This window comes from Arachis stenosperma, chromosome 1 (assembly GCF_014773155.1).
Source record: "Arachis stenosperma cultivar V10309 chromosome 1, arast.V10309.gnm1.PFL2, whole genome shotgun sequence".
NCBI classification, from domain to species: Eukaryota; Viridiplantae; Streptophyta; class Magnoliopsida; order Fabales; family Fabaceae; genus Arachis; species Arachis stenosperma.
In genome coordinates this window covers 68,888,117-68,898,214 of record NC_080377.1, presented here as the reverse complement: position 1 = coordinate 68,898,214, position 10,098 = coordinate 68,888,117, and the positions used below count along the sequence as shown (strand labels likewise).

At 37.8% G+C, this 10,098-nt stretch overlaps 1 non-coding gene across 1 annotated transcript; it reads left to right on the top strand.

The window, feature by feature from the left end:
* Positions 1-978: 978 nt before the first annotated feature.
* LOC130949601 (small nucleolar RNA R71) lies at positions 979-1,082 on the top strand. Its single transcript, XR_009073422.1, has one exon. It is a non-coding gene; the product is annotated as a small nucleolar RNA R71 (small nucleolar RNA).
* The last annotated feature ends 9,016 nt before the right edge of the window (positions 1,083-10,098 follow it).

Genomic DNA, 10,098 nt, shown 5'->3' with positions numbered 1-10,098 from the left:
CTCTCCAGTTACATCTTCATCCTCTTCAGAGGAAGAATAGTTTTCAAAGCTCATGAATGGCAGAAGGAGGTTTAATGGAATCTCTGTGGTCTCTATATAAGCCTCATGTTCCTTTAGTTCCTCAATAGGGAACTCCTTTTTGTCTGTGAGACGTCCCATGAGGTCTTCCTTATTGGGATTCACGTCCTCCCCTTCCTCTCTAGGTTCGGCCATTTTAATTATGTCAATAGCCTTGCACTCTCTTTCGGATTCTCTTCAGTATTGCTTGGAAGAGTGCTAGGAGGAGTTTCAGTGATTTTCTTACTCAGCTGGCCCACTTGTGCTTCCAAATTTCTAATGGAGGACCTTGTTTTACTCATGAAACTTAAAGTGGCCTTAGACAGATCAGAGCCTATATTTGCTAAGCTAGAGGAGTTCTGCTCAGAATTCTCTGTCTGTTGCTGAGAAGATGATGGAAAAGGCTTGCTATTGCTAAGCCTGTTTCTTCCACCATTATTAAAGCCTTGTTGAGGCTTTTGTTGATCCTTCCATGAGAAATTTGGATGATTTCTCCATGAGGAATTATAGGTGTTCCCATAGGGTTCACCCATGTAATTTACCTCTGCCATTGCAGGGTTCTCAGGATCATAAGCTTATTCTTCAGAAGATGCCTCTTTAGTACTGTTGGATGTATTTTGCCATCCATTCAGACTTTGAGAAATCATGTTGACTTGCTGAGTCAACATTTTGTTCTGAGCCAATATGGCATTCAGAGCATCAATTTCAAGAACTCCCTTCCTCTGAGGTGTCCCATTACTCACAGAATTCCTCTCAGAAGTGTACATGAACTGGTTATTTGCAACCATGTGAATGAGTTCTTGAGCTTCTGTATGCGTTTTCTTTAGGTGAATGGATCCACCTGCAGAATAGTCCAGTGACATCTTAGAGAACTCAGATAGACCATAATAGAATATATCCAAAATGGTCCACTCTGAAAGTATGTCAGAAGAACACCTTTTGGTCATCTGCTTGTATCTTTTCCATGCTTCATAGAGGGATTCACCATCTTTCTGTTTGAAGGTCTAAACATCCACTCTAAGCTTGCTCAGCTTTTGAGGAGGAAAGAACTTAGCCAAGAAGGCCGTGACCAGCTTATCCCAAGAGTCCAGGCTATCTTTAGGTTGTGAGTCCAACCATGTTCTAGCTTTGTCTCTTACAGCAAAAGGGAAAAGCATGAGCCTGTAGACTTCAGGATCTACTCCATTAGTCTTAACAGTCTCACAGATCTGCAAGAACTCAATTAAAAAATGATTGGGATCTTTTGATGAAAGTCCATGAAACTTGCAGTTCTGTTGCATTAGAGCAACTACTTGAGATTTCAGCTCAAAATTATTTGCTCCAATGGCAGGGATTGAGATGCTTCTTCCATCAAATTTGGAAGTAGCTGTAGTATAATCACCAAGGATCCTCTTTGCATTATTATTTTTGGCTGCCATCTCCTCTTCCTTTTCAAAAATTTATGTAAGGTTGTCTCTGAATTGTTGTAATTTAGCTTCTCTTAGTTTCCTCTTTAGGGTCCTTTCAGGTTCAGGATCTACTTCAATAAGAATATTCTTGTCCTTGCTCCTACTCATATGAAAAAGAAGGGAACAAAAAATAATAATAGGGATCTTCTTTACCACAGTTGAGATTCCTTTATGTTAGTAGAAGAAGAAAAGAATAGAAGAAGGAAAAGAGGAAAATTCGAACTCAGATAGGAAGAGAGGGTTCAAATTTTAAGATGAAGAGAAGAGTGTTAGTAATTAAATGAATAAATAGAAGAAGATGAGTGAGGGAGAAATTCGAAAATTGTTTTTGAAAAACAGTTAGTGATTTTCGAAAATTGAGAGAAGAAATAAAATTAAAATTAAAATTTGAAACAATTAGTTAATTAAAAGAATTTTAAAAAAGAGGGAGGAAATTTTCGAAAATTAGAGAGATAAAATTAGTTAGGTGATTTTGAAAAAGATAAGAAACAAACAAAAAGTCAATTAGTTAGTTGAAAAAGATTTGAAAATCAATTTTGAAAAGATAGGAAGTTAGAAAATATTTTTGAAATCAATTTTGAAAAAGGATATGATTGAAATTTATTTTGAAAAAAGATTTGATTTTTTAAAATTAAAATTGATTACTTGACTAACAAGAAACTAAAAGATATGATTCTAGAATTTAAAGATTGAACCTTTCTTAACAAGAAAGTAACAAACTTCAAATTTTTGAATCAACCACATTAATTGTTAGTAAAATTTTCGAAATTTTGAAATAAAGATAAGAAAAAGATTTTGAAAATAAATTTTAAAAATTTTTGAAAATAATAAAAAATGAAAAAGATTTGATTTTTGAAAAAGATTTTGAAAAGATAGGATTTTTAAAATTGAAAATTTGACTTGACTTATAAGAAATAGCTAAGTTTTTAAAATTTTTTTGATTAAGTCAACTCAAATTTTCGAATTTTTAAGAGAAATAAGGAAAATATATTTTTTTATTTTTGAATTTTTAATGAGGAGAGCGAAAAACACAAAAATGACTCACAACATGAGAATTATGAATCAAAACACAAGATGCATGCAAGAACACTATGAATGTCAAGATGAACACCAAGAACACTTTGAAGATCAAGATGAACATCAAGACTTATTTTTGAAAAATTTTCAAGAAAAGAAAAACATGCAAGACACCAAACTTAAAAATTTTTCATATTTAGACACTAAGAATTCAAGAATGCATATGAGAAACAATAAAAAAACACAAAACAAGAAAATATCAAGATCAAACAAGAAGACTTGTCAAGAACAACTTGAAGATCATGAAGAACACATGCATGAATTTTTGAAAAAAGATGCATAAATTTTAAAAACATGCAATTGACACAAAACTTAAAAATTGACTCAAGACTCAAACAAGAAACACAAAATAATTTTGGTTTTTATGATTTTATTAAATTTTTTTTGGATTTTTCGAAAATTAATTTTTTGGAAAAACGAAAACAAAGAAAAAATTTTTGAAAGATTTTTGAAAACTCTTTGAAAAGAAAATTACCTAATCTGAGCAACAAGATGAACCATCAGTTGTCCAAACTCGAACAATCCCCGGCAACGGCGCCAAAAACTTGGTGCACGAAATTGTGATCGTCAACAATGGCGCCAAAAACATGGTAGCGCTCTCAAACATGAATCACACTTTGTCACAACTTCGCACAACTAACCAGCAAGTGCACTGGGTCGTCCAAGTAATAAACCTTACGTGAGTAAGGGTCGATCCCACAGAGATTGTTGGTATGAAGCAAGCTATGGTCATCTTGTAAATCTCAATTAGGCAGATTATAATGGTTATAAAGGTTTTCGAAAATAATAATAAATAAAGCATAAAATAAGATAGAAATACTTATGTAAATCATTGGTAGGAATTTCAGATAAGTGTTTGGAGATGCTGTATTCCTTCTGAATCTCTGCTTTCCTATTGCTTTCATCCAATCCTTCTTATTCCTTTCCATGGCAAGCTGTATGTAGGGCATCACCGTTGTCAATGGCTACTTCCCATCCTCTCAGTGAAAATGGTCCAAATGCTCTTGTCACAGCACGGTTAATCATCTGTCGGTTCTCGATCATGTCGGAATAGAATCCATTGATTCTTTTGCGTCTGTCACCATGCCCAACAATCGCGAGTTTGAAGCTTGTCACAGTCATTCAATCCCTGAATCCTACTTGGAATACCATAGACAAGGTTTAGACTTTCCGGATTCTCAAGAATGGCCGCTAAAGGGTTCTAGCTTATACCACGAAGATTATGATTAAGGAATCTAAGAGATATTCACTCGTTCTAAGGTAGAACGGAAGTGGTTGTCAGTCACGCGTTCATAGGTGAGAATGATGATGAGTGTCACGGATCATCACATCCATCATGTTGAAGTGCAGTGAATATCTTAGAACAAGAATAAGTGATGCATGAAAACTTGCCTCTCAACAAATTTTCCTTCGGCAAGTATACCGAATTGTCGTCAAGTAAAACTCACAATAGAGTGAGGTCGAATCCCACAAGGATTGATTGGTCAAGCAACTTTAGTTAGAAGAATATGCTAGTTGAGCTAAACAGAATTTAGATTGAGATGCAGAAATTTAAATGACTGGAAGGTAAATAACAGAAATTAAAGTGCAAAATCTTAAATGGGGATTTTGGGTAATGAGCATGAAATTAAATGGTAGAAAGTAAAGAAAATGGGTAAGATCAAAAATGGGGAAATCATTGGGTTCAGGAGGTGTTGATTCTCCAGATCAAGTTCATTCTCATCTCTTCCTCAATCAATGCATTCATTGATCTCCTTGGCAATCTTAAGTGATTGGATCCTAATTCCTTGGCAATCCAATCTCTCTAAGCTTGAACAATTGCCCAATTCCTTGATTTAATTGCTCATGGGAAGAGATGAAGTGTGGTCACTGAGTATACCACATGTATTTCCAAATCAAAGTGTTGGGAAGATTACATGTCACTATATCCGCCCAGACCCCAATTTGGTCCAACATGAGAAAGCATTTCTAGCATGATCTCTTCATCCCTTTTCCAAGGCTCAAAGGAGATCCAATTATGGAGAGTTTCTTTTCCAAGACAACTAACCAATTGAATTAAGATCGAAAGCTTTCTAGTAAGGTCAAGAGAAAAGAAAGAAGAAGAAGAATGAAAACTATAATTGATCCATCAAATTACAACAGAGCTCCCTAACCCAATGAAAGGGGTTTAGTTGTTTATAGCTCTAGAAATGAAAATTGGCAGAAAAGAAGAATCCATGCTAAAAGTGCAGAAAAGTAAATCTATAGAGAGTAGTTCCCAAAAGTGCCAAGCTTCTCTATAGTTCAAAACTACTCCTATATATACTACTCCTCTTGATCTTCTAGTGAGTTCTTCAAGTCTTGGATGTGGGCTCTGGATCTTGAGTTAAAGCAGTTCTCATCTTTAGTGGGCCCAGCTTGCAGAGAAATATGAATTAGGCTTGGGTATTTAGTGAGATTAACGTTGAGTGCTATTGTGGGTTCGAGAACGTTAGTGGCATTCACTTTTTCCACTAACGTTCCAACCTTATATACCCACGTTAACTCCAACGTTAGTGGTCTTAACGTGACCACTAACGTTGCCTTTTCAATTTTTGGCCAACGTTATTGGGACTCACTTTTTCCAATAACGTTGGCTTATACCCCTTCGCGAACGTTAATGGGAATCACTTTTCCCATTAACGTTGCTTGGTGCCATTTGTTCCTACGTTAGAGTTCACGTTAGTATAGCTAACGTGACTCTTAACGTGGGTGTGTTTCACCTTCGAGAGCGTTAGTGACACTCACCTTTGTCACGAACGCTCTAAATGCCCAAATTCTCTACGTTAGAACTCACGTTAACTAAGTTAACGTGGCTCTTAACGTAGTAGTGATGCCATTTCCCAATGTTAGTGACAAAAGTGAGTGTCACTAACGTTGGCTCCTTGATCTCAACTCCACGTTAAATTTCACGTTAATGGTCTTAACGTGAAAGTTAACATAGGCAATATTAGTTGGTCCAACGTTTGTGACAAAAGTGAGTGTCACTAACGTTGGCTTTTGTTTTCCTCTTCCACGTTAGAGTTCACATTAACTAAGTTAACGTGACTCTTAACGTGGGTCATTGCCAAGTTCTCCAACGTTAGTGGTGTTCACTTTTACCATTAACGTTGGAGGAAAACGTTATTGGTGTTCACATTTTCTCTTAACGTTGAAGTTCCCTTTTGCTTCTACGTTAACTACCACGTTAACTTAGTTAACGTGGCAAGTAACATGGGCTATGGATGGCTTCGCAGGCGTTATTGGTGATCACTTTTCTCATTAACGTTGCAAGCTTTACCATTCCACGTTGGTGTTCGCCTTAACTAGGTTAACGTGAATACTAACGTGGTTCTTCCTTGCTTCCTTTGCCCTGAAATCAAGTAATTAAAGTGCATCAAAGCTCTAGCCAAAGTCATGAGATTATGCATCATCAATTTATCATGCAATTCTAGCAAAATACTCATGAAATCATGTAAAGTTCACAATAGTTGCTTGAATCAAGGTGTAAGTGTAATTTCATCCAAAACTTGCCTTATTCACTAAGAAAATGCATGAAGCTACCCTAAAACAGTAAAGAAAAGGTCAGTGAAACTGGCCTAGATGCCCTGGCATCACAACACCAAAGTTAAAGCTTGCTTGTCCCTAAGCAAGTACTGAAGCATAAGAAGAATGAAATGAAAGAACAAGAAGATAAAATAGAAGTAGCATTCCTAGTTTATGGTTTCATAGCAACTTAGGTTCTTTCCCTTTAGGTTTCAAGCCTTTATCAAATCCTTAGTCACTTTCTTGATTGCATCCTTTGAGACTTCTTTCTTATTGATCCTTCCTTCTTTTTTAAAGTTTATTTTTTCTTTTTGCTAAGTACTTTGTAAGAGTGCGACTCTTTATGATAAGCTTTCAGCCAACACTCCCAAACCAGTTGGTTTTAAGGTGCTAGGTGTTAAGACACCCATAAGGACTTACTCCCTCAAGTCTCTTTCCCTCATACATACACACCACAGGCACATGGTTTGTTATTTTCCTTTCTTGAGACCTTGGTGTCCAGCACCTCTTTGGGTTACTAAATGTTCTGTAGCAAAGGTTACTCTTGATAGTGGACTTTCAGCTGATAATCCCAGATTAGTTAATCCAAGTTACCTAGTGATAAGGCACCCCTAAGAGCTTATTCATCCAAGTATATCCCTTGTACATAAACACCACAGACATAAGCCTCAATTTTGAAACCCTTGGTGCCTAGCATTGTTTCTCTTCTTATTGTGTTTCTTTCTTTTTCACTTTTATTGCTCTTTCTCATTTCTTATTGGGATCTTATTGTTTAGCTAGTCTCAAAGGATGTGTTTCAAACAAAGGACTTATGATAGATAGTTTCTTTCTTTCCTTATTTGGTGAACCAACTTAGCTTACTAATCATCTTACCACAAACATTCAAAATGAACTTCACAATATAACTCCACTCTTGTTCTTTTCATAACATTTTCTTTTTGATTAACTTAAAGAGACAAGCATACAAGTAAGAAAGGTGAAAGTGAACAATCAAGACATTAAGCTAGCACACTTAACTTAAGCAACGAAACTTAAATGTAGAATTGAAAGTCCTAAATTACTCATGGAAGCATGTTCTATTTCATACATGATTTTCCTTATTTAAAGCTTTGAAAAGGGTAAACTAAAAAGGAACTTCACTACCTTTCACTTGTTGGTATGCTCATGTTCTTCTGCTTCCTTACCCTATTTAAGTTTACTTTGTCCGCTTGTGCTTCCTCTCATCCGATTCATTCTGGCTATCTTCCAATCCTCTAGTGCCTTCCTTACTGATTTATGACTTTGTTCTATCCTTTCGCGCTCCACTCGTGCTAACTCATCCTTTACATCTTCATATTTTGTTATCCCAGGATGCAAAACATGTAGTTGTCCGACTAAGTACCCAAGTCTGGCTTGGGTATTCACATGATACCCAGTCTCACTCATGTTAACACCTTCCAAAAATGCTCTGTATTCATCGAAAAGATCTGCTTGTTCTCTCTATTTCCGATGCATCTCATGGATGTGTGCACCTTGATGTGCTTGGATGTTGGTTAGCCTTTGGATGGCTTCTTGTAGTTGATCTTGCTTCTGATTCAGATTATGGAAGGATTCACTCCATTGTCTCCCTTGTTCTATTTGCTAGTCCATCAATTGTTTTTGCCATTCCCCTTGCTGATCCATCCATCTAGAGAGTGATCCTTCTTGGCGGTCTATTAATTGCATTTGAAACTCCCTTTGTGCCCCTTGATTTTCCATACATTGCCTAGATAAGGTATCAATAGCCTCTTGCAATTGGTGCATGCTTAAGGTGGCTGGGGTTTGCTCCTGTGGATGTTGTTCTTCTTCAGCTTGATGGGCTGGCGTCTTTCGTACCCTTCGTGGAGGTAGTGGAGCTGCAGTAGCATGCATCCGACGATAAGTGATTAGAAGACCAACTTTTATCCACTCGGGATTTTCATCCTCAAATATCACCCTGGCCAATTTGCAAAGGCGAAAGATAGTGCTGGGATAACCCAACTTTTCTCCAGAATCGCTCTTCTCAGCAAGCTTCCGAATGCCTTGGGCTATGAGTTCATGAGCCTTGATCTCTCCTCCCTTCATTAGACATTGCACCATTGTTGCTCTCTTGAGGTTTACCTCTGAGTTGTTTCCAACTGGGAGGATGGATCTCCTTACAATTTCGAACCAACCTTTAGCCTCAAGGAGGAGATCTCCTCTTTTTATAAATTTGGGCTTCCTCTTGGGGCCTCTTTCCCAATCTGCTCCTTGCACACATATATCCTGTATAATCTGGTCATAATTGGAGTTTTTGTCCATTCTCGAGTGATAGCTCTCCTCTTCAAAGGGTATGCTTCTCAATTTCAACACTCTCATGATAGTTGGTGCACGAAATTGCAATCACACTTTTGCAATCCCGCACAACTAACCAGCAAGTGCACTGGGTCGTCCAAGTAATACCTTACGTGAGTAAGGGTCGATCCCACGGAGATTGTCGGCTTGAAGCAAGCTATGGTTATCTTGTAAATCTTAGTCAGGATATCAGAAATTATCAGGGTTGATTGTGAAAAGCAAAAGAACATGAAATAAGTACTTGTTATGCAGTAATGGAGAATAGGTTGAGGTTTTGGAGATGCTCCATCTTCTGAATCTCTGCTTTCCTACTGTCTTCTTCATCAAACACGCAAGGCTCCTTCCATGGCAAGCTGTATGCAAGGGTTTCACCGTTGTCAGTGGCTACCTCCCATCCTCTCAGTGGAAATGTTCAACGCACCCTGTCACGGCACAGCTATCCATCTGTCGGTTCTCAATCAGGCCGGAATAGAATCCAATGATTCTTTTGCGTCTGTCACTAACGCCCCGGCCTCAGGAGTTTGAAGCTCGTCACAGTCATTCAATCATTGAATCCTACTCAGAATACCACAGACAAGGTTTAGACCTTCCGGATTCTCTTGAATGCCGCCATCAGTTCTAGCTTATACCACGAAGATTCTGATTAAGGAATCCAAGAGATATCTACTCAATCTAAAGTAGAACGGAGGTGGTTGTCAGGCACGCGTTCATAGTTGAGAATATGATGAGTGTCACGGGTCATCACATTCATCCGGGTTAAGAGCAAGTGATATCTTAGAACGGAAGCAAGCATGATTGAATAAGAAACAGTAGTAATTGCATTAATCCATCAAGACACAGCAGAGCTCCTCACCCCCAACCATGGGGTTTAGAGACTCATGCCGTGGAAGGTACACAAAGAAACGTGTAAAGTGTCATGAGGTACAGATACAATGTCAAAAGATCCTATTAAGAGTGAGCTAGTAACCTAGGGTATACAGGAATGAGTAAATGACGTAAAAATCCACTTCTGGGTCCACTTAGTGTGTGCTTGGGCTGAGCATTGAAGCTTTCATGTGTAGAGACCTTTTCTGGAGTTAAACGCCAGCTTTCATGCCAGTTTAGGCGTTTAACTCCAATTTTTGTGCCATTTCCAGCGTTAAACGCTGGAAATTCTGAGGCTGATTTGCAACACCGGTTTGGGCCATCAAACCTCGGACAAAGTGATGACAAGTCATCATATACCCATTTTTCAAGCTAATTTCACTTGTTTTGTTAGCATTTATGCACTTTCTTGCATCCTAAGTTAGTGATTTGGAGTAAAAATGCATAACTTCTCTAAATCAAGCAACCACTATGAAATTAATGATAAATCATGAGGTTTAAGCTAATTTTAATTGCATTTTAATTGATTTATAAGCCTCTTGAATTTAGTGATACTTTGAGTGGTTGTTTGGTTTATTTTAGGTGAAGAAAAGAAAAGAAAATGAAAAGCGTGGCCTAAGAAGCGTGACAAAAGAAAAGGGAAGCGTGGCCAAAGAAGGGAGAAGCGTGCCTCAACTAATGGGGGAAGCAACCTTGCCCTCCACAAGGGCAGAATGCCCTCTAGGAGGGCAGCACCAAGTGACCGAACCAAGACAAGGCAACCTTGCCCTGCCCACTC